Source organism: Gopherus flavomarginatus, chromosome 3 (assembly GCF_025201925.1).
Source record: "Gopherus flavomarginatus isolate rGopFla2 chromosome 3, rGopFla2.mat.asm, whole genome shotgun sequence".
In the NCBI taxonomy this organism is placed as follows: Eukaryota; Metazoa; Chordata; order Testudines; family Testudinidae; genus Gopherus; species Gopherus flavomarginatus.
This window is the reverse complement of record NC_066619.1, coordinates 171,398,316-171,416,633: the sequence shown is the minus strand read 5'-3', so window position 1 is coordinate 171,416,633 and position 18,318 is coordinate 171,398,316. Positions and strand designations below refer to the sequence as shown.

The 18,318-nt window shown below is 42.4% G+C and overlaps 1 protein-coding gene across 6 annotated transcripts in view; it reads left to right on the top strand.

Moving 5' to 3' along the window:
• The window catches only part of MCUB (mitochondrial calcium uniporter dominant negative subunit beta), an 88,187-nt gene that overhangs the window by 25,262 nt on the left and 44,607 nt on the right, over positions 1-18,318 (top strand). The window contains exon 1 of one of the 6 annotated variants that reach the window (XM_050946755.1): positions 17,891-17,915. The exons of the other annotated variants lie outside the window; for them this stretch is intronic. The gene's annotated coding sequence lies outside the window, so the exon portion shown is untranslated. Of the gene's footprint in view, positions 1-17,890; positions 17,916-18,318 lie in introns of those variants that run through there. 6 annotated transcript variants of the gene reach the window in all.

Sequence of the window (18,318 nt, the reverse complement as noted above, 5' to 3'; positions counted from 1 at the left end):
CTTTTTGCTGATACAGACTAACACGACTACCCCTCTGAAACTGGCTTATGTAGTGTTCACCTTGGCTTCCAGTAGATCATCTGAGATTCATAGTTCTGAGCGCCTGAGTCTCCTTCTCATTCTGGCTGGGGAAATAACCTGTGAACACCAAAACTGTCCCATCTGTGTAGACACGTGCAATTAAAAATGCAGCTAATGGGATTATGTTTTAGAATGAACAATTAATCACGTATGAGGCTGCAGGAAAAGAAGGCTGCACTGCTAGGATTTAATTTTCATAATCTTTAAAAATACTATGTAGACTGTTGCTCCTTTTTTATATGCATGTCAGGTCACTATTAAGGACCTGGTATGATGTTCCAGTTTGGAGTAGAAATTGATGATGGCGTCTGGTATTTTCTTTAATGCAGTCTTGCTTATTTCCAAGGAATGTACAAAGTCTTGCTTCTCCGAATGCAGGAGAAACCAAGGACAACAGGAATAGTTTCTCAGTTTATAGGTGCAAGCTTCTTTCAGCCAATACCCTTGTCCCAGAAACTCTCCAGGCCTCTCGAAGAGTCACACTGTGCTTACGGGTTGCTGATTGGCTTTCTAATTGTGCCTCAGGGTATGTCTTCACTAGCAACATTAAAGCACTGCCGCCATAGCGCTTTAACATGGCTGTATAGTCGCGTCACCCACTTCCATGAGAGGAGTAGCTACTAGTGCACTGTCTACACAGCCACTTTACAGTGCTGAAACTTGCAGTGCTCAGGGGAGTGTTTTTTCACAACCCGAGCAAGAAAGTTGCAGTGCTGTAAAGTGGCAGTGTGGACAAGGCTTCAGTCTGTTTCTTGTCTGCCCCCATTATACCCCAGCTAGTCTTATTTCTGTACCCCCCCTACACCAGTCAGAACAATGCCCAGTGGATGCCTTGTTTTACGTGTGTCACCTTAGCTGTCTCTTACAATTAGAAGTGAAGGAAGGATGCATTCACACATCAGTTTCAACTAGGTTTTAACTCAACTCATAATATGGACATTCATATTCAACCTGTGTATCTTTTTTTTTATTATTTTGCACTTCTGAGAATGAACTAATTCCAACATGATTAGAAATGGAAAAGGCTCAAGACTGTTTAATACTGTGTGTGTGTGTGTGTGTGTGTGTGTGTGTGTGTGTTCCCCATCTGCCCTACATATATTGATGGTAGCTGGAGAAAGCAAATTGTTGCAAAGATTTCTGTATAAATCGTCTTGAGCCTCTTACAATTCTAGCCATTCCCCATCTACACCAGTGTGCATACATATTTAAATCCATACCAATCAAAAGTGAAAGTAGACAAAATATTTTTGTTTTTGGAGTCACGTTGGTACTCGTTGCATGGAGGATATAGTAGAAGTGAGCAGGGGTGGCTCTAGACATTTCGCCGCCCCAAGCACGGCGGCATGCTGCGAAGGGCGCTCTGCCGGTCATCGGTCCCGCAGCTCTGGTGGACCTCCCGCAGGCACGCCTGCAGAGGGTCCGCTGGTCCTGCGGCTCTACCAAAGCTGGGGACCAGCGGACCCTCCGCAGGCATAGTGCCGAAGGCTGCCTGCCTGCCGCCCTCCCGGCGACCGGCAGAGCGCCCCCTGCAGCATGCTGCCCCAAGCATGCGCTTGGCGTGCTGGGGCCTAGAGCCACCCCTGTAAGTGAGAGACTTAGGTTTGGTCTACTTGCAAAGCTGTCCCAGTTAGGAGTGTGACTTTTTACACCCCTAATCTACATAGCTATGCTGGCAAAAGACCTATCGTAGATGCAGTTATACTGGCAAAAAAATGTTCTTTTACTGGTATAGCTTATTTTGTTGAGGGAACTGGTATAAGCTATGTTGGCAAAAGCACTTTTTTGCCTGTTTACTGTCAGTGGAGATGCAGCTTATACTGGGCAAACCGTTCTAGTGTAGACAAGGCCTTAATATGGCTATATTTGAAAGCATTTGAAATTGTTATAATTTGCAGTACTTGCTAGTTATTCTCAATTATCTATAATGAATTGAAAACTAACAAAATGTGAACAAATTACAAACTAATAAAGAGAGCTGGGAGAAATTTTTCACTGGAAAAAGAAAAATAGATTTGAGTCTACTGAAACATTGTCCGAATTTGTGTTGAATTTGCCAAATTGTTTCAGTTGAGGGGATGGGGAAACAAAACACACAAATATGAAAAAAATTGGAACAGTTTGCTTTTGATTTTTTTCAAAAGGTTTTGGGCTTTTATGCAAAACTTTCAATTTACTTCAGTTTTATTTAAATAATCAAAACTTTTAGCCCCTTCCCCCCCAAAATAGTGTTCACCTAAAACCAATTTTCCTCCCTGTATTTTTCAGAACCACCCACAAACCAAACAAGTCATTCACACAGCTCCACCAACTAGATCTGCCCAGTGGTGTCTTAAACCCATTGGGTAGGTCTACACTACAACCCTACATCGACGCAGCTGCACTGCAGTAGTGCATCTGGTGAAGCTGCACTATGCCGACGGGAGAGACATCTCTTGTTGGCATAATTGCTCCATGTCATCGAGAAGCAGGAGCTATGTCGGGGAAGAGCATCTCCTGACAACAAAGCACCGGCTTGAACAGAACAAAACTTGCGCCACTTGGGGAGGGGCTTTTTCACACCCCTGAGTGACGTAGTAAGTTATATCGACTTGGGCTGTAGTGTAGACTCGCACAATGTAAAAGGGACGTAGGAGTTAGACAAAGGAAAGTGAAAGTTGATTTTCCCCACCAAAATCGGACACAATAAAAGCCTGTTTCCTCATAATCCTGGTAAGAAAGTGCCTTGAGACTAACTCCTATGTTTTTAGTGGAAGACAGACTTTAAATGGATGGCATAATATTGAGAGCTGCTGCTTGCTGTGTGTATAATTTAGGAGGGATTGAATTCCTGACATTTTTCTAATGCTGCTGTTATTGAGATAGAGCTACTGAAATAAGTTTCATTCTCAATTCTTGTTAGAAACCATTTCCTTTTTTCTCTCCTGAAAGCAGTATAATTATACTCTATTACTGCGTCTCACACAAGTAGAAATGAAAGCACTTTGTCAGACCTTTGCAATGACACATTGGAAAAGGAAATTATAACCTCACAGATGGTGCAGTACTAGCTTCAGATTGGCATCTTTGATATGATGTCCTTGAAGTATCTTAATGTGCGCTAAATAGATATGACTTTTTTTTCCCAGCAACTTCATGTACCAGTAGATGTCCATGGATTTAGGCATACAGTATGCATACAGTATATATAACACAGTATTAGACTCTTAATACCATAGAGGCAACCAGGGTGGATTTGATTTAAATCACTAGTCAGGAAGACTCAATTTAATTATGGATTTCTACATAAAAGGGTGTTCTTGTTGGTTGTTATAACCTTAATACATATTCTTCCCAACTCAGAGATAGATGTAGGTTTCATTTTTGGAAGGTACACGCAATACATTTTTTAAGTGATTTATACTGAAAACTTTTCAGTTTAGTTTCACAGCTATATCAGAAAATGAATGATTGTTTCGGTTATTTCATTTACAAAAGGTAATTGAAGCAGGCTAATCATTAATATTTGGAGAATTTTCTTGCCATGCTGTATTAGGAGGGAGAACATCACCAGACAGACATTTAAATTGTTTTATTTAACTAAAACAACAACGTTATGTATTCTGGATTTTTTCTTCAACATATAATATTTTAACAAAACAAGCATATGAATTTCTGAATTTAGTTAAATAGTCAAGTTTTTTTAAATCAGGTGTTTTGTTTAAATTATTTAACTAAAATAGTTAAACGAAATATTAGGCAATTTAATTTTTTTTTTTATGTCAGCCAGGTCAACATGAGAAACTTCAGCAGCTAACTTAGTCGCCTTTACCTTTATTTTCCTGTTCGTTTATAATCTGGAAAAGGAAAAACAAGCTTTCCTGCTTTTTCAGGTCCCAAACAATTTCTCAATTTGGAATGGATTAGTCCAAAAGAAGAAACTATTTTTTCTACACCAGCAGAAGAAGCTACTGCTGTTAAAAGTGATATTATCACTTCAACAGTCTCTGAATCCAAGTGCTTAAGTGAATTCCACCAGTCAGGGCCGGCTTTAGGCTGATTCGCCCGATTCCTGGGAAGAGGGCCCCGTGCCTAAGAGGGCCCCACGCTTTAGGCGCCTTGTCATAAACAGATAGCTAAGGGTTAATGTCTCTTTCACCTGGAAAGGAGTAACCTGAAACACCTGACCAGAGGACCAATCAGGAAACAAGACTTTTTCAAATCTGGGTGGAGGGAAGTTTTGGGTGTGAGTTCTTTGTTCTTTGTCTTGTGTCTGACCCTCTTGGCTCTGAGAGTGATCTTTCTGTCTCCTGCCTTTCTAATCTTCTGTTTCCCAGTTGTAAGTACAAAGAGATAAGACAGTAGGTTTACATTGTTAGTTTTTGTATTTACATGTGTGTAGTTGCTGGAGTGTTTTGAATTGTATTCTTTTTGAATAAGGCTGTTTATTCATATTTCTTTTTTAAGCAATTGACCCTGTGTTTGTCACCTTAATACAGAGAGACCATTTTTATGTCCTTCTCTTTCTTTTTATATAAAGCTTTCTTTTTAAGACCTGTTGGAGTTTTTCTTTAGTGGGGACTCCAGGGAATTGGGTCTGCATCTCACCAGGGAATTGGTGGAAGGAGGAAGTCAGGGGGAAAATCTCTTTGTGTTAGATTTACTAAACCTGACTTTGCATACCCTCTGGGTGAAGGGGGGGAGGGATTAGACCTCTCGGTACTTCTGTTTCCAGGACTGGAAATAGGGAGGGTGGAGTCCCTCTGTTTAGATTCACGGAGCTTGCTTCTGTGTATCTCTCCAGGAACCCAGGGAGGGAACACCTGGAAGGGAGAAGGGGGGGGAAAAGGTTTATTCCCCTTTGTTGTAAGACTCAAGGAATTTGGGTCTTGGGGTCCCAAGGGAAGGTTGTTGGGGGGACCAGAGTGCCCCAAAACACTCTAATTTTTTGAGTGGTGGCAGCTTTACCAGGTCCAGGCTGGTAACTAAGGTTGGAGGTTTTCATGCTAACACCCATATTTTGGACGCTAAGGTCCAAATCTGGGAAAAATGTTATGACACGCCTTTTAAATTTTTTTACTTACCCCAGCTGCGGTCTGCTCCGGGGTCTTCCATGGTCCTGCTTCCTTGACCAAAGCGCCAGCGGGAGCGCAGCTGCCCCACAGCCCCGCTTTCCCAGCTGGAGCTCTGGCCGGAGCCCCGCGGCCCCGGCTGGAGTTCTGGCTGGAGCCCCGCTGCCCCGGCTGGAGCTCCGGGCCCTTTAAATAGCCCCCAGAGCCCTGGGGTAGCGGGGGGCTCTGGGGGCTATTTAAAGGGCCAGGGCTCCAGCTGCCTCTACCACCCTGGTCCTTTAAATAGCCACCGGAGCCCCGCTGCCTCTATGCATTCCCTAGGGCTCCTGCGGCTATTTAAAAGGTCCGGGGCGGGGTAGAATCAGGGGAGCCCTGGTCCTTTTAAATATCCCCCAGAGCCCTGGGATAGTGGGGGGCATGGAGGCTATTTAAAGGGCCAGGGCTCCAGCTGCCTCTGCTGCTCCCCCTGCCCTGCCTGCACCAGCCCCGCCCCCCTTGCCCTGTCTGCAAGCCAGCTCTGCACCCCTTGCCCACAGCCAGCCCCTGCCTTGTCTCCAGCCAACCCCTGCCACACACCCCTGCCCGCACCAGCCCTGCACGCCCTGCCCTGTCTCCAGCCAACCCCTTGTGCACCCCCCTGCCTGAAGCCAGCCAGTCCCATACTCCTGTCTCCAGCCTTGCCAACCCCTGCTGCACCCCCCGTGGCCCTGCCTGAAGCCAGCCCGTCCCACACTCCCCTGTCTCCAGCCAGCCCCGCGCCCCTTGCCCTGCCTGCAGCCAGACCTTACCTCCAGTCACCCCCTGCCCTGCCTCGAACCAGCCCCATGTCCACTACTGCCCTGCAGTTCCCAGGCCAGTAACCTGCACACCTGCTTCAATGAGGGGGGCAGGAAGCAGCGGGGACCCACACGTGCACATCCCCAGGGAGTGGCGGGGCCCCACACATGTGAAACGGCTCTCATTAATAACCAATCAGCAGCATATATGATGCAATGTACATAATATACAATTTTATTATTTATATAGTTATGGAAAGTAAATAATACATGGAAGAAATGGAAGGCTTTTTTTACGCTTTTTTCTTTTTAAGTCATCCCTGCCAGGGCCCTGCCGAAAGTGTTCAAATTGGGCCCCGCACTTCCTAAAGCCGGCCCTGCCACCAGTTCACTGATTTGACTTTCTTTAAAACATCATCAGCAAACATATATTTCTTGAATGGTTTATTCCCAAACTGGGTCTCTTTTACGGCCTGCTGCCATTATAGGTTTTCCCTTCTAGTGAGAGAATGCTATGGTAGATCTCAAATCAATGAAGGCTACACTCAAAAAGACATCAAGACTTCTGGAATATGCTGCTCAAACAATTTAACTCTTGTTTCTGCTGCCTGTCCTTCCCTTCTCACATTTATCTCCAGACTACTTCTCCTTGTCCAGATCTATTTCGCCCCCGACGATCTTCTATTAAGTGAACTTTTTGAAACTCTGCACTTCTGGAGAGAGATAAGAGATTGACTCCTTGTATGCAAATTTGCAGAGGGACAAAAGGGTTGAGGTGTGTTATTTCTCACCTATATGATTTATTTATTTATTTTTATTTTAAAACATTTTTGCTGTCAACAAGCATGTTAACTCTGGAGACACAAATCCACAGTTTGAGAACTGCAAAACTAAGCATCTCTGATTGTGTCTTCTAGACTGAGCACTGAGTCCCATTGAGTAGGTAAAAGATTAACCTAAATAGTCTATACAGAAGCCCCTAGGACTCCATAAGATTAGATCCCTAATCCATGAATTATTTGAACTCATGTACAAAACTTTTCTTAAACATTACATGAATATATTGTTTCATACTATAGAATTAGAATTTATAATCTCTGTCCCATGATGAGATATCTTTGACCTATAACGTATCTTAATTAAAATACTTTTTGAGGAGAAAATCTATCTAAAGATAGTTTATCCAAAAAAATCTGATTATTTAAAAAAAAAAAAAAAGGTTTTTTTTTATTTAAATAATTTGATTTTTATCCAACCTAGAGGCAACAGTTCTTTTGGCACATTTTAAAGAATTGATAACCAAATAAAAGATATTGGTGATTCAAATTTGGCTCAAAATTTTAGATTTTCTTGGTACAAAGATTTTACAGACCTTAAATCCCTTGGATTGTCATTGCATTCTAGCTGTTTACCCAGCAATGCAGAGTGAGTCTTTGGGTATGTCAGGTGTGATCTGCTTGAGCTACCTTTAATCTAGTTATCTTGGGTACCAGTATCCGCAGCAGCATAGACTTCAGAGCGTGCTACCTTCCTGAATTAGTATCCAGGGTCCAAGGCAGGCCTGTACAGGGCATGCTGAATCCTGTGCTGCCACAGCTACACTGTTATTGTTACTCACATGAGCTAGATTAAAGCTGTTGTGAGTATGCCTACGGCATGCCGCAGTCACTCCCAAGCTTGCAGTGTAGACATAGCTTGTGTGTCAGTGCAGGTTCTGATATTGGAGGTTGGTTGTTTTTAAATTAAGAATGCAGCCTTGTACTTTTGTATTATTGAAATAAAGCCTTTCAGAACTTCACAGTATCTTGATTCAGCTGTCATATCCATGGGTGAATTGGGGGCGAGAGGGGTGCTGCCCTGAACACTAACTGGAGAAGCTTGCTTGAGAGACAGAAGCTGCTTCTCACACCCTCTCCAAAGAACTCTGACCCAAACTGTGTTCTGTCTATGCGCCAACCTGGCCTAGTAGCTGATTTGATTTGTTGTTGGGAGGGGCTTTGATGCTGTGGAAAACATTGACTAACTATCTATACAATCTAATAATGTTTAATGCTAAACCAGTGTTGAGTTATCAGAGCCACACAAAGGTACAGAAAATTGCATTTCTTTCTTGTTCATTGCTGACACTGTTTAAACTAAATCTAATAAAGTAACCATTGTACTTGAACTGAACCCTGACATCTGTAGTGTTCAGAATTCTGCAGGGCTTGGTTAGTGCTTGGTCTGCAGATTACTTTCAAACCAAATTGTATTTGTCTTCAATAATGATGTGTGAACTTTTCTGGACTGATTCTGTTCAGCTTTCTGAAGGGCATCCACCCAGCCATGCTTCAGAAGATGATTCTCTGCAACATCAAGTAATAGATAATCAGATTTGCTCCTATGCAGAGAGACGCATCTTTGTTTTGAAAAGTCTGAGGTTTCCTTCCCTTCCCTGCTCTTTGAGAAGGATTATTAAAAATAAACAGTAGCTCCTCCTCCACTACAAATATGAAAAGTCGTCCGTTCAGTTCCATTTCCCAGCAAAGCACAAGATTCTCTAATTTGTGAAGCTGAGACTCATAAAGAGGAAGTATAGAACAAATCTGAGTGATTCCTTGTATGAACAAACTACGGCAGTGACTGAAATTGACTTCCAGCTAGTCCATTTGTCATAAACCATTAGTAGTGATATCTAGTCATAGGAGTAAAGGAGGAGAAAATAGTAATGTCACACAATATTTGTCACCTATCTCATTGTGAGCTAAAAGACCTAATGTAGTAGGAAATGGCAGCAGTGGAAGGTCGAAATATTATGCCAAAACTCTATTAAATTAAGGAATTAATTTAATTAATTAAGCAGTGCAGATAATAAGCTTTTCAGGGCTGTAATGGAATACTTTGGGGAAATGACTAAAATAGCTCCCCAAGCTGCAAAAGAAACACCGTGCATTGAGAGACTGGAAAATGAACATTAGTTCTCTTAAAAATTAGAGTTGTTTTTTGTAAACAGAGGGCTTGAGAAGGGTGCGGGGTTGGCAGCTTTGGAGAATGAAGTCCTCTCTTTACCTACAGAACAGGGAAGTGACAGACCAAGCTCCCTTAACAGTACAACCAATGTGCTGCAAGCCTGACCTGTAGAGACGTTTGTGTGATGAGGAGGGGGCACAAAGTAGCTAACATATTTACCTAACATCGTCTTTCAGTTTGCTTGTTTGTATGTTGCTTGTCTCTTTTCCATCCAGTCCATTTTATATTATACATGCTTCTTAGGGCAAACACAGTCTTCCTTATGTGTTTGTGCAGTGCCCAGTGCAAGGGGATCCTGCTCCTCTTGTGTGGTGCTACACATAACACAGGATGAAGTGGTCATAAAATGGTGGAACATGGTAATTCCAGGTATGTGTATTGGCATTGGCAAAACATGCTGACATTGGACAAAGGAGAGTGATCTGTTCACTGACTACTCAATAAGGGTTAAGTTCTCCATTCCCTACTAAAACAATGAAACAGATATTGAGAGAAGAGAACTTTATAACACCTGAAAGATAACAGAACCATGAAAGAGACCAGTTCGGGGGTGTGTGTGTGTGTGTGTGTGTGTATATATGTATATATAAAAATCTTGTCTGCTAAATTTCGTAGTAATATTATGTCATCGGTATTACAGTAGGGCCTGGAGCTCAGTTGGGGTCCCATTGTGCTAGATGCTGTACAGGCATACTCAGTTGCTTGCTTCTTCTCTCCCCCATAGAAATAAAAAATTAGTGAGTGAAGGGAAAATGATAGATCTTGGGATTTTAGTGGGCTTTTTAATATAGCAAAATCCTATTCTTAGTGGGAGATGACGCCTGGAAAGCAGTAATGCTGAAAGGCTTAGTGATGAGAAAATGTAGCCATGAAGGTACAATGTGATAGGGTGGCAGAAAAGACTGGTGTCATTCTTGGGCTGTGTGAACAAAGGCATTGCTTCGAGGGACAAGGAAGTAATAGTCCCTCTCTGGTGTGATAGTACCAGAAATATTGCATTTGGTTCTAGGAACCTTGCCATAAAGATATTGATAAGAAGAACAGTACAGATGATTAGAGGCTGGAGGTATTAATTTATTAGGAAAGATTTAATTCTTAAACATTCATAGCTTGGCTAAGTAAAGAGTAAGGGAGGGCATAAATTACAGATATTTGAAAAGTGTAAACAGGGATGGAGAGGGATTATTAAAGGGCATATAATCAGGAATAATAGGATGAAATTAGGAGTTGGAAAGTTCAGCTTGATTATCGTGGGGCTGAGTGTGTTTGAGATGTAATGAACTGTGAAATAGTCCCTTGAAGGAAGAGAGGGGATGCCTGTCCATGTTTATCATATCATAAAACTAAACTGGACAAAACATATAATAGGAAAAAATCCTGCACTGGCAGGAAGATGGAGTAGATATGTAATCCATTTACCATTCTGTGATTGACAAAAGTCTAGGTGACTCAGGACTGGTGTTAGGGGCAAGCAACGCAAACAGCTGCCAGGGGCCTCATACTTCTTACAGTCATGAGCTGACTCAGCAAACACACAGGCCTTCTCTGTCTCCTCCTTCCTATTCTTCTATCATCAAATTAGAGGGAGAGGAGATTCTCCACCCAACTTCCCTTCCCTTTTCTTCTGTCAGCTGGACTGCAGCTAGAGGAGAAAAGTCATCCCCAGATCTCTGCCCTAGCAGTGAGTGATCATTACATTTCTCCTTCCCCTTCAGCACCCTGGGACCCTACAAATTATATTACTGGCCCAGAGGTTACTACTTATTACTATTGTAATCAGCAAGCATGATGAAATCATATATGTTAAAGGGCCATGCCTGGCTGAGAGGCATCTACAGGCAGAGTTGGGAGGCCTATGACTGGTATAAATGTTGTTCTCTAGCTGTTACTTCCATTCCCTTGTAGACATTTTCTGTACCTAGCAAACGGGTTTCAGATTATATACAAAGATAAATAGTTTAATCAAATTAAACTATTCAATGGATCTCTGCATTTGATCCTTTCACTCTTAATTTCATACAAAATAGAATCCAAGTGTGACAGAGAAATTTAAGCATCAAAGTTAATTAAACCCACACATTATATTGACAGGTTTCAGAGTGGTAGCCATGTTAGTCTGTATCATCAAAAATAACGAGGAGTCCTTATGGCACCTTAGAGACTTAACACATTTATTTGGGCATAAGATTTTGTGGGCCACAAGGACACATTATATTGTTATCCCTTTTTGACTTGAGTGGTTTTTGGGGTCTAATCAGTTGCTTCCATTAGGAGAAATTGATAATGGAATCATTTTTGATGCAATCCTATTTACAAAGAATGTACAAAGTCTTTTTTTCCTGGACACAAGAGGAGTCAAACAGGAGATTTGTTTCTTTGCTCTCAGTTCCAAGCCTCTTTCAGCTAGCACACTGCCCCAAAGCGCTCTCTTAGGACGCAGCTATGCTGCAGAGCCTATGTAGGCAGGCTGTGCCAGCATAGCACCCTATTGTAGATGCAGCCTATGTCCATCAGAGGAGTACTACTCACATAGTAACACCACCTCCCTGAATGAGGCTAGCAATGCTGACAGAAGCATTCTGCTGTCATTCTGCACCTGAGATTTATTGGCATAGCTGTGTCAGCTGGGGGAGTGACTTTTTTCATGGTCCTAGCTGACCTAGTTATGCCAGCAAAACTTTGTAGTGTAGACTAAGCTTTAGCCTTTTTCTCAGGGTCATCGTACGAGGGCTTGTGCAGCTGTGTCTGGGGATTCTTTGCTCCTTCTCTGTAATCTGCTGTACATGTGTTGGCTGCTTCTCTTACACACAGACATGCACAGCTCCACCAGTCCATGCCCCAGCCTCTTTGTAGTATATCATTCTCCAGGGAAACCCCTTGGGCCATACCTGGGATTTTACTCCAGCCTTGCTGTCTGCCTGTGTTTTCAGTGGTGGCTCCTAATGTTTCAGTAATGTGGCTCCATAAATGAGTTTGGTTGTTTTTTACATTTATCCTGAATGAAGGGTAAAGGTTACACCCACTAGCTTCAATGCAGTTTTTGCCAACCCACCCCCCCCAAAGCATAACAGCATGGGCTTCCTCAAATAACTCTGTTTCTTCTAAACAGCCATTGCATCCAGTTCTTAACAGAGGGGTATAACATTACTTCTGTGATTTATGTAATGTATTTCTTAGGACTACTTCCGTGCCAGAGTTCATACAGATTGAGATTTGCAATTAAAGATGTAAAATGAACACTGTGTATTGAGAGATACACAGTGAGCCGGACTAGACTTCTGGCTTGTAAGAACTTGCTTCTAGATTTCTAACAGGTATGAAATCATTTACTAATTGCCACAAAATTGATTTTTCACAAAACTGCTACCCAGCCACCCCCAACTCATTGGACGAGGCAAAAAATGTTTCTTTTAAGTAGCTCCAGTCTGTTCTGAATATGCTGCATGGTGAAAAGTGTAAGATTAAAACATTAAGATTTTAAAATTTAAAAATAGGTGACTGACATTTTGTTAAATTAATTCAGTGGGTTGGAATGGAATATTTATCCCACTCACTGGGAGCAATTTTGCCTGCTAGGCTGAAACATAGGATGGTAAAATGAGGGAACACAAACTGCTGCTCAGCTCATACAAGAGGAAGGGTTGTCCAATGGTTAATAGTCTGGCTCTTGGGAGATGTGGGTTCGGTTTCCTGGTACTTCACAAGTTTCCTGAGTGATGTTCGGCTAGTCACTTAATCTCTGTCTCAGTTCTCAGTCTCCCTACTTCTCCAAGTGGCGTGGGGATTAAAGATTGTGAGATGCTCAGATATCACAGTAGTGGGGGCCACTTAACTACCTTAGATAGATATGCTTTAAGAAGTCAAACATCCCCCCACATTCTCTTACAAAGTCCACTAAAAATCTTTTGGAAGGTTCATTACTTTGTTGGCAAATGCTAGGTTCAGAATATGTTATGTACTAGAATAAGATGCTGTTTTAATACAATACTTGTGAATCCAGCTAAAGATGATAACATACTGGAAAGAATTAAAATGTAAGTTCTACTACAGTTTAATTTTTAGGAGCTTCAGAAACTGAAGTGTTAGTTACAACTACCATGCAGGATAAAGTTGTCACAGCACAGTTGAACTGCAAAGAACACAAGGCCAGGGGTGCTGTGCAAATGTTCTAGAGCTCCCCATACGGGTACTCTGATTCCAGTTTTGGTCTATGTAGGCCATAGGGGGCTGAAAATGCAGTCCAGAGTTGGTGTCATAAGGGGTGGCAATATCCCCTTTTCTCTCTTCCACTACTGGTGGAAAAGAGCCCTTGTGGCAGCTCCACGCCCCTCGGGGCTCACATTAGGTAGTGCTCCTTCAGTTGGTTATTATGCCTGCAACGCGGTACAAAGGGGCTGCACCACCGTGGAGGTCATCAGAATCCAGTCATTGTATAAAGGACTTCTGATGCCTTTGCCAATTTAATTGTTCAGTTAGTTCTTACTCCATCCCAAACCCAAGGAGGCTGTACAAAAACATGTTTTGATGTAATATTAATGTTTCCAGTGGAGCTGACTCATGTAAATGGTACGCTTTTAAAATGTGACATTAATGCGGTTTGTGAAGTAAGGACTTCATTGATTTACTTACTGCAATATAAATCTGACTTTTTGAACCTTTACTCTATAAAATGTGTGTGATCACATACTGCAGTCTAGTTACATGGTAATACATCCTTCACTTCCTCTAAACTGGTAAATGCTGATGGTAGCTGGTATTTATTGTAAGTGGCAAATGTCACATTTTAAGTCCATTTCAGAATGATGCTATCAAAACACCCCCTCTGACAATGATAAAGGAATAAATATATAGACAATGGCATGCAGCTTTAGGGCTTAAACATTCCCCTACAGAAATTGCAGCACCCTTAGCATTTTGTATCAGTTCACATAAAAAGCATAACTAGAATTTCTGTTTCTCATTTGTATATGTGGGCATTTACAAACTGCAAAAAGCTATCGTTGTATGGTGGTTATTAGTAGAATCTTGGCTTTCCCCCTCTCTTCTCTTCCTCTTCTTCCCCCCCCCCTGCAAAAAAAAATAGGAATAGGAAACAGATGACTGAAAAGATATTTTTAAAAATGGTTCCAAAATTTATGGCATTTTGCCTGATGACAGTATAGCATCAAAACCCCGTGCAAGCCACATTCTCTTGGAGACTACAACTTGGCATATGAAAGCTTTCAAATGAGACTGTGTTGTGCTAACAGTGTAAGCCATAAATAGAAACTCCACTGCTTTAGTCAGTCATTTCCTGCATGTGGTCTCCTTAATGGGTGGAGATTTCATGGAGCAGAGAACATAATGGAAAGGGAGCTATCTTAATCCTCAGCCACAGTTTAAACATAGGGAACAGTATGAAAGGACTTTCCTCAGTGCTTTTTAAGAGAAAAAATGGGAATAAGACATGAAATAGTCTCAGTTTCTGATCCAAATGTGTGAAAAACTTTAAATGTTATGAAGGAAAACGGTTGTTTATTATTTTAAATCTGTATTGTTGTTGTAGTATATTGTCCTTTCTCTTTTCCTTCAAAGGGACAGAAGGAAGGACCCCTGACCTGGCCTCCAGAAGCAGGGAGAGAATGCTACCAGTGTTGCTGGGGCTGTTTAACAGCTGGGGTCTTTTCCCTTCATATTGCTGTGGTCCTAGCTAACTCCAATGTGCATCCCTCACTTTCATTTTCTGTATGGTTCTGGGCTAAATTTGTAAAGAAAAGAAAAGCAAAGGACAGAGAGGCCTCAGCATGGGTGGTGGGTATCATAGGCTGGGAGAGGCTGAGCCTTCCCAAACATCCAGGTGTGGCCTTGCCCATTCTCCTCCACAGCCCCCACTCCTGCTTCTCGCTCTGCGAGTCTGCGCCGCTTCCCATGTGGCTGGGGCTGAGGCTACGCCTCCTGGTGTTCCAGGCTGGGGCGAGGGGAGGAGAGCGCTGGGGCTGTCCTGCCAGGGCCAGCTCTAACTTTTTTGCTGCCCCAAGTAAAAAAGAAGAGCGCTGCTCCGCCATACCGCTGAACCCCCCCTCAGCGTCGCGCCACTGAAACCCCCACCCCCCTGAGCACCACACCGCCCAAAGCCCCCCTCCGAGTACTGCCTGAAACCCCGCCGCCCTGAGCGCTGCGCATGCCCCCACCCGCCTCCCAGTGCCACGCTGCCCAAAGCCTGCACCACCGAAACAAAAACAAAAAACCCTCCAGCGCTGCCCCGAGGAACCAAACAAACAAACAAAAAACCCAAGCGCCGCCCCACCTCAAGGTGCCGCCCCAAGCACGTGCTTGGTCGGCTGATGCCTGAAGCTGGCCCTGTGCCCTGCCCATCCTCCCAGTGCTCCAGGGCTGGAGGTGCTCTGGGGCAGGGGACGCTAGCCTGGGGCAGGGACCCATGGCCATGATGGAGGGCCCTGGGCTCTGGCGGGAGGGGGGAGACGAAAGGAGAAGGGCCTAGATCAGAAGGGGAGGGGCTGGGAGCTAGCGTCCCGAGCCAGTGGTTCACGCGCTGCCCAAGGGAGCTATATGCATCCTTTTTCCTTCTGCTCTACTGCAGAGTGTTTCTGATGTGAGTGGAGCAGATTTAGAGTAAAGCAGTAGAGAAGGCATCCAAAACCCTGAACTTTCTGCAATGAAGAAAACCTTCAAAACTGTTGTTTTCCTCCTTTATGCACTCTGAGAAAAGCTTCCAGGCCATTGAAAACTGTCTGTTTTCTTTTCTCAATGAAGTGACATGCCTGATAAATAGAAATGTATGCCACATTGGAACATTTAAAATTCTGCATCTAGTTTACTGACTTTTCTTCCTGTCATGAACTTATGTTGTTGCGTATTTGTTACTACACTAACTGTGGTGGGTTGCAGCCAGGGAAGTGTTGTGATACATGCTAGGTCTTCGTTTTTACACAGCTGTTCAGTGTGCTGATGAGAGATCAAGTAACTAAAAAAACCAAACAATCATTAGAATATCGCTGTCCTTTCAGCAGATGCTGAAGATTATCTCAGTGATGTTTTATTGCCGCTGAGGATACAATCAAAATGGTGTTATGCCAATGTGTACCAGCTCAGAATCTGGCCCTATGTGTACAACAGTTACAATATGAGTTTAAACAATAAATGTAATTTATAGGACAAAATTTACTCCCCCACCCCAATAAAAAAAAAAAAGCTACGTGGTTGAATACTTTTCAGAGAAAGGATAACAGTGTAGGAAAAGAGATGACCCAGATACAGGGAAGGGAATTTCAGAACATCTTGCATGTTGGAGAAAAAAAGCTACACTTCATCACTAACAAAATATGAGCCTCTAGGTTCAGCTGGTCAAAAACAAGCCCCCAAACTGCAGCTAGGATTACCACTGCATAACAGAGACACTGCAATGGAAAACTGTTTAAATTTAATAGGAAAGCAATCAAGGAATAAAAAATAGTCAAAGAGCTGGCCTGGTAGTGATATGAGGGATTCAAGTTCAGGACTCAAGCTCTCTCCTTGACCAGCAAATAGTGGAAATACCGTTTGGGTGGAGCACATTCAGAAGCTTAAGAGAGGCAGTCCATTGTGTTTCTCTTGGCTGACCCTCACTTGCCAGCATAAGAGTCATTTTGGCCTGGAAGGAGTTGCATCTAGTCCAGTCTGGCAAAAACTTACTTAAAGCTGAGCATCTGCATAAGTCTTTACAAGAGTGGGACGCTATTTAGCTATGAAGATGGGATGGCCTGGTATGGGGCTTAGGAGGATGAACCAGAGGGACTTCTATGATCATAGAAGTTTAGGACAGGAAAGGACCTCAATAGGTCATCTAGTCCAGTCTCCTGAACTCAAGGCAGGACTAATTATTTTATTTCAGTTTAAGGAAAACAAGGAAGAAAGAACAAATATGAAGTTTCCATGAGAGAATGAACATCATGGCCCACTCTGTTATAGTCTGCATCTACACTCAGTCGAGGTGCTACCTACCTCACAGTTGCCTCTGCAGCAGCAGTCAGGGAGACCTTTCTACTTTATCACACTCTTCCTCCCTATACAACCCCCAAAAAGAAAAATGTAGATAAAAAAACACTCCTTCCCTGCAAGGAGTTTAGGAAATCATACCGGAAGGGTGAGAGGATAGAGGAAATAGCACAAGTAGCACCTCACAATAGGAGTGGTGGGATCTGGATGACTTTCAATTTGCCCTAGGTTTTGTTCACTGGCTGTATGCTGGTTATTCATTTCAGTTCCTCCCTTTTGCACTTTCACTGGGCTAAATGTAAAACTCAATGGCTAACAATACATCTTTTTCTACTTTATCAGTGAGACAGTGTTTTGACATTGCCTGCCTTTACTAGTCGTACTGATTCGCTTAGTCCCCTGAAGACAGTAAATGGGTAAATTTCTTACAAATCTTTGACTCTTGCATTTATTTCAGTATGCCCTGCTGTTACTTTTATGACATTAATCACAGAACAGAGATGAGCAGGGACTTCGCCTTCAGCTGAATTCCTTTTGTTGAATGATGCTAGAGAGAGCTATTGCTGATTACTTGGAAATTGCCCATCTCTGCAGCCAGTTTATTTTCAAAACAGCAGAAAAAGGAATTCAGCTGCTCATTGGTTGGGTTGACAAAGGCTGAGATGTCTAGCTGAGATGTGATTTTTATTTATTTATTTATTTATTTATTTTTGTGAGAAACTATGCAATCATATATATATATATTTAATGGAGAACAGTAGTATGGAATAGCAGAAGGAATATTTCTCCTTTTCCCTCAATCCTTAGTGAGCTGTTCTGTTTAAAAATGCACACACAAAAAGGCAAATCAAACAAAAAAACTCACTTTAAAACTTATTCTTCTCTTTTTAGTTTACATTTGACTATCGGCAGAGTCTTCAAATTTGATGTATGAAAGATGCTGCATAGAAACATGCATATTAATCCATTTAAATTCAAAGTTGGAAAATCACAAGGTTAGAAGGAACCTGATTGATTTCCCCAGGTATTAGTCTTCATCCTCTCTGAATTTATTCATGTCCAGTCTATGGATTTAAAGACAGATTAACTGTTAGATCACAAAAAGTAATTATAAATGGAGAATTGCATCCAGTTGTGGTGTTTCTAGTAAGGTCCTGCAGAGATCTGTTCTTGGCCCAATGCGATTCAATATTTTCATCAATGATCTTGAAGAAAATATTAAATGATTACCAGTAAAAATTGCAGAAGACTCAAAATTAGTAGAGTGATAAATAATGATTAGGCAGGTCAATTATACAGAGTGAACTAGGTCGCTTGATACTGCTGCTAATAATAATATCCAGCTCTGATCTGTTTTTCATCAGTAAATCTCAAAGTTCTTTGCAAAGGAGGTCATTAGTATTAGCTCCATGTTATGTGGATGGGAA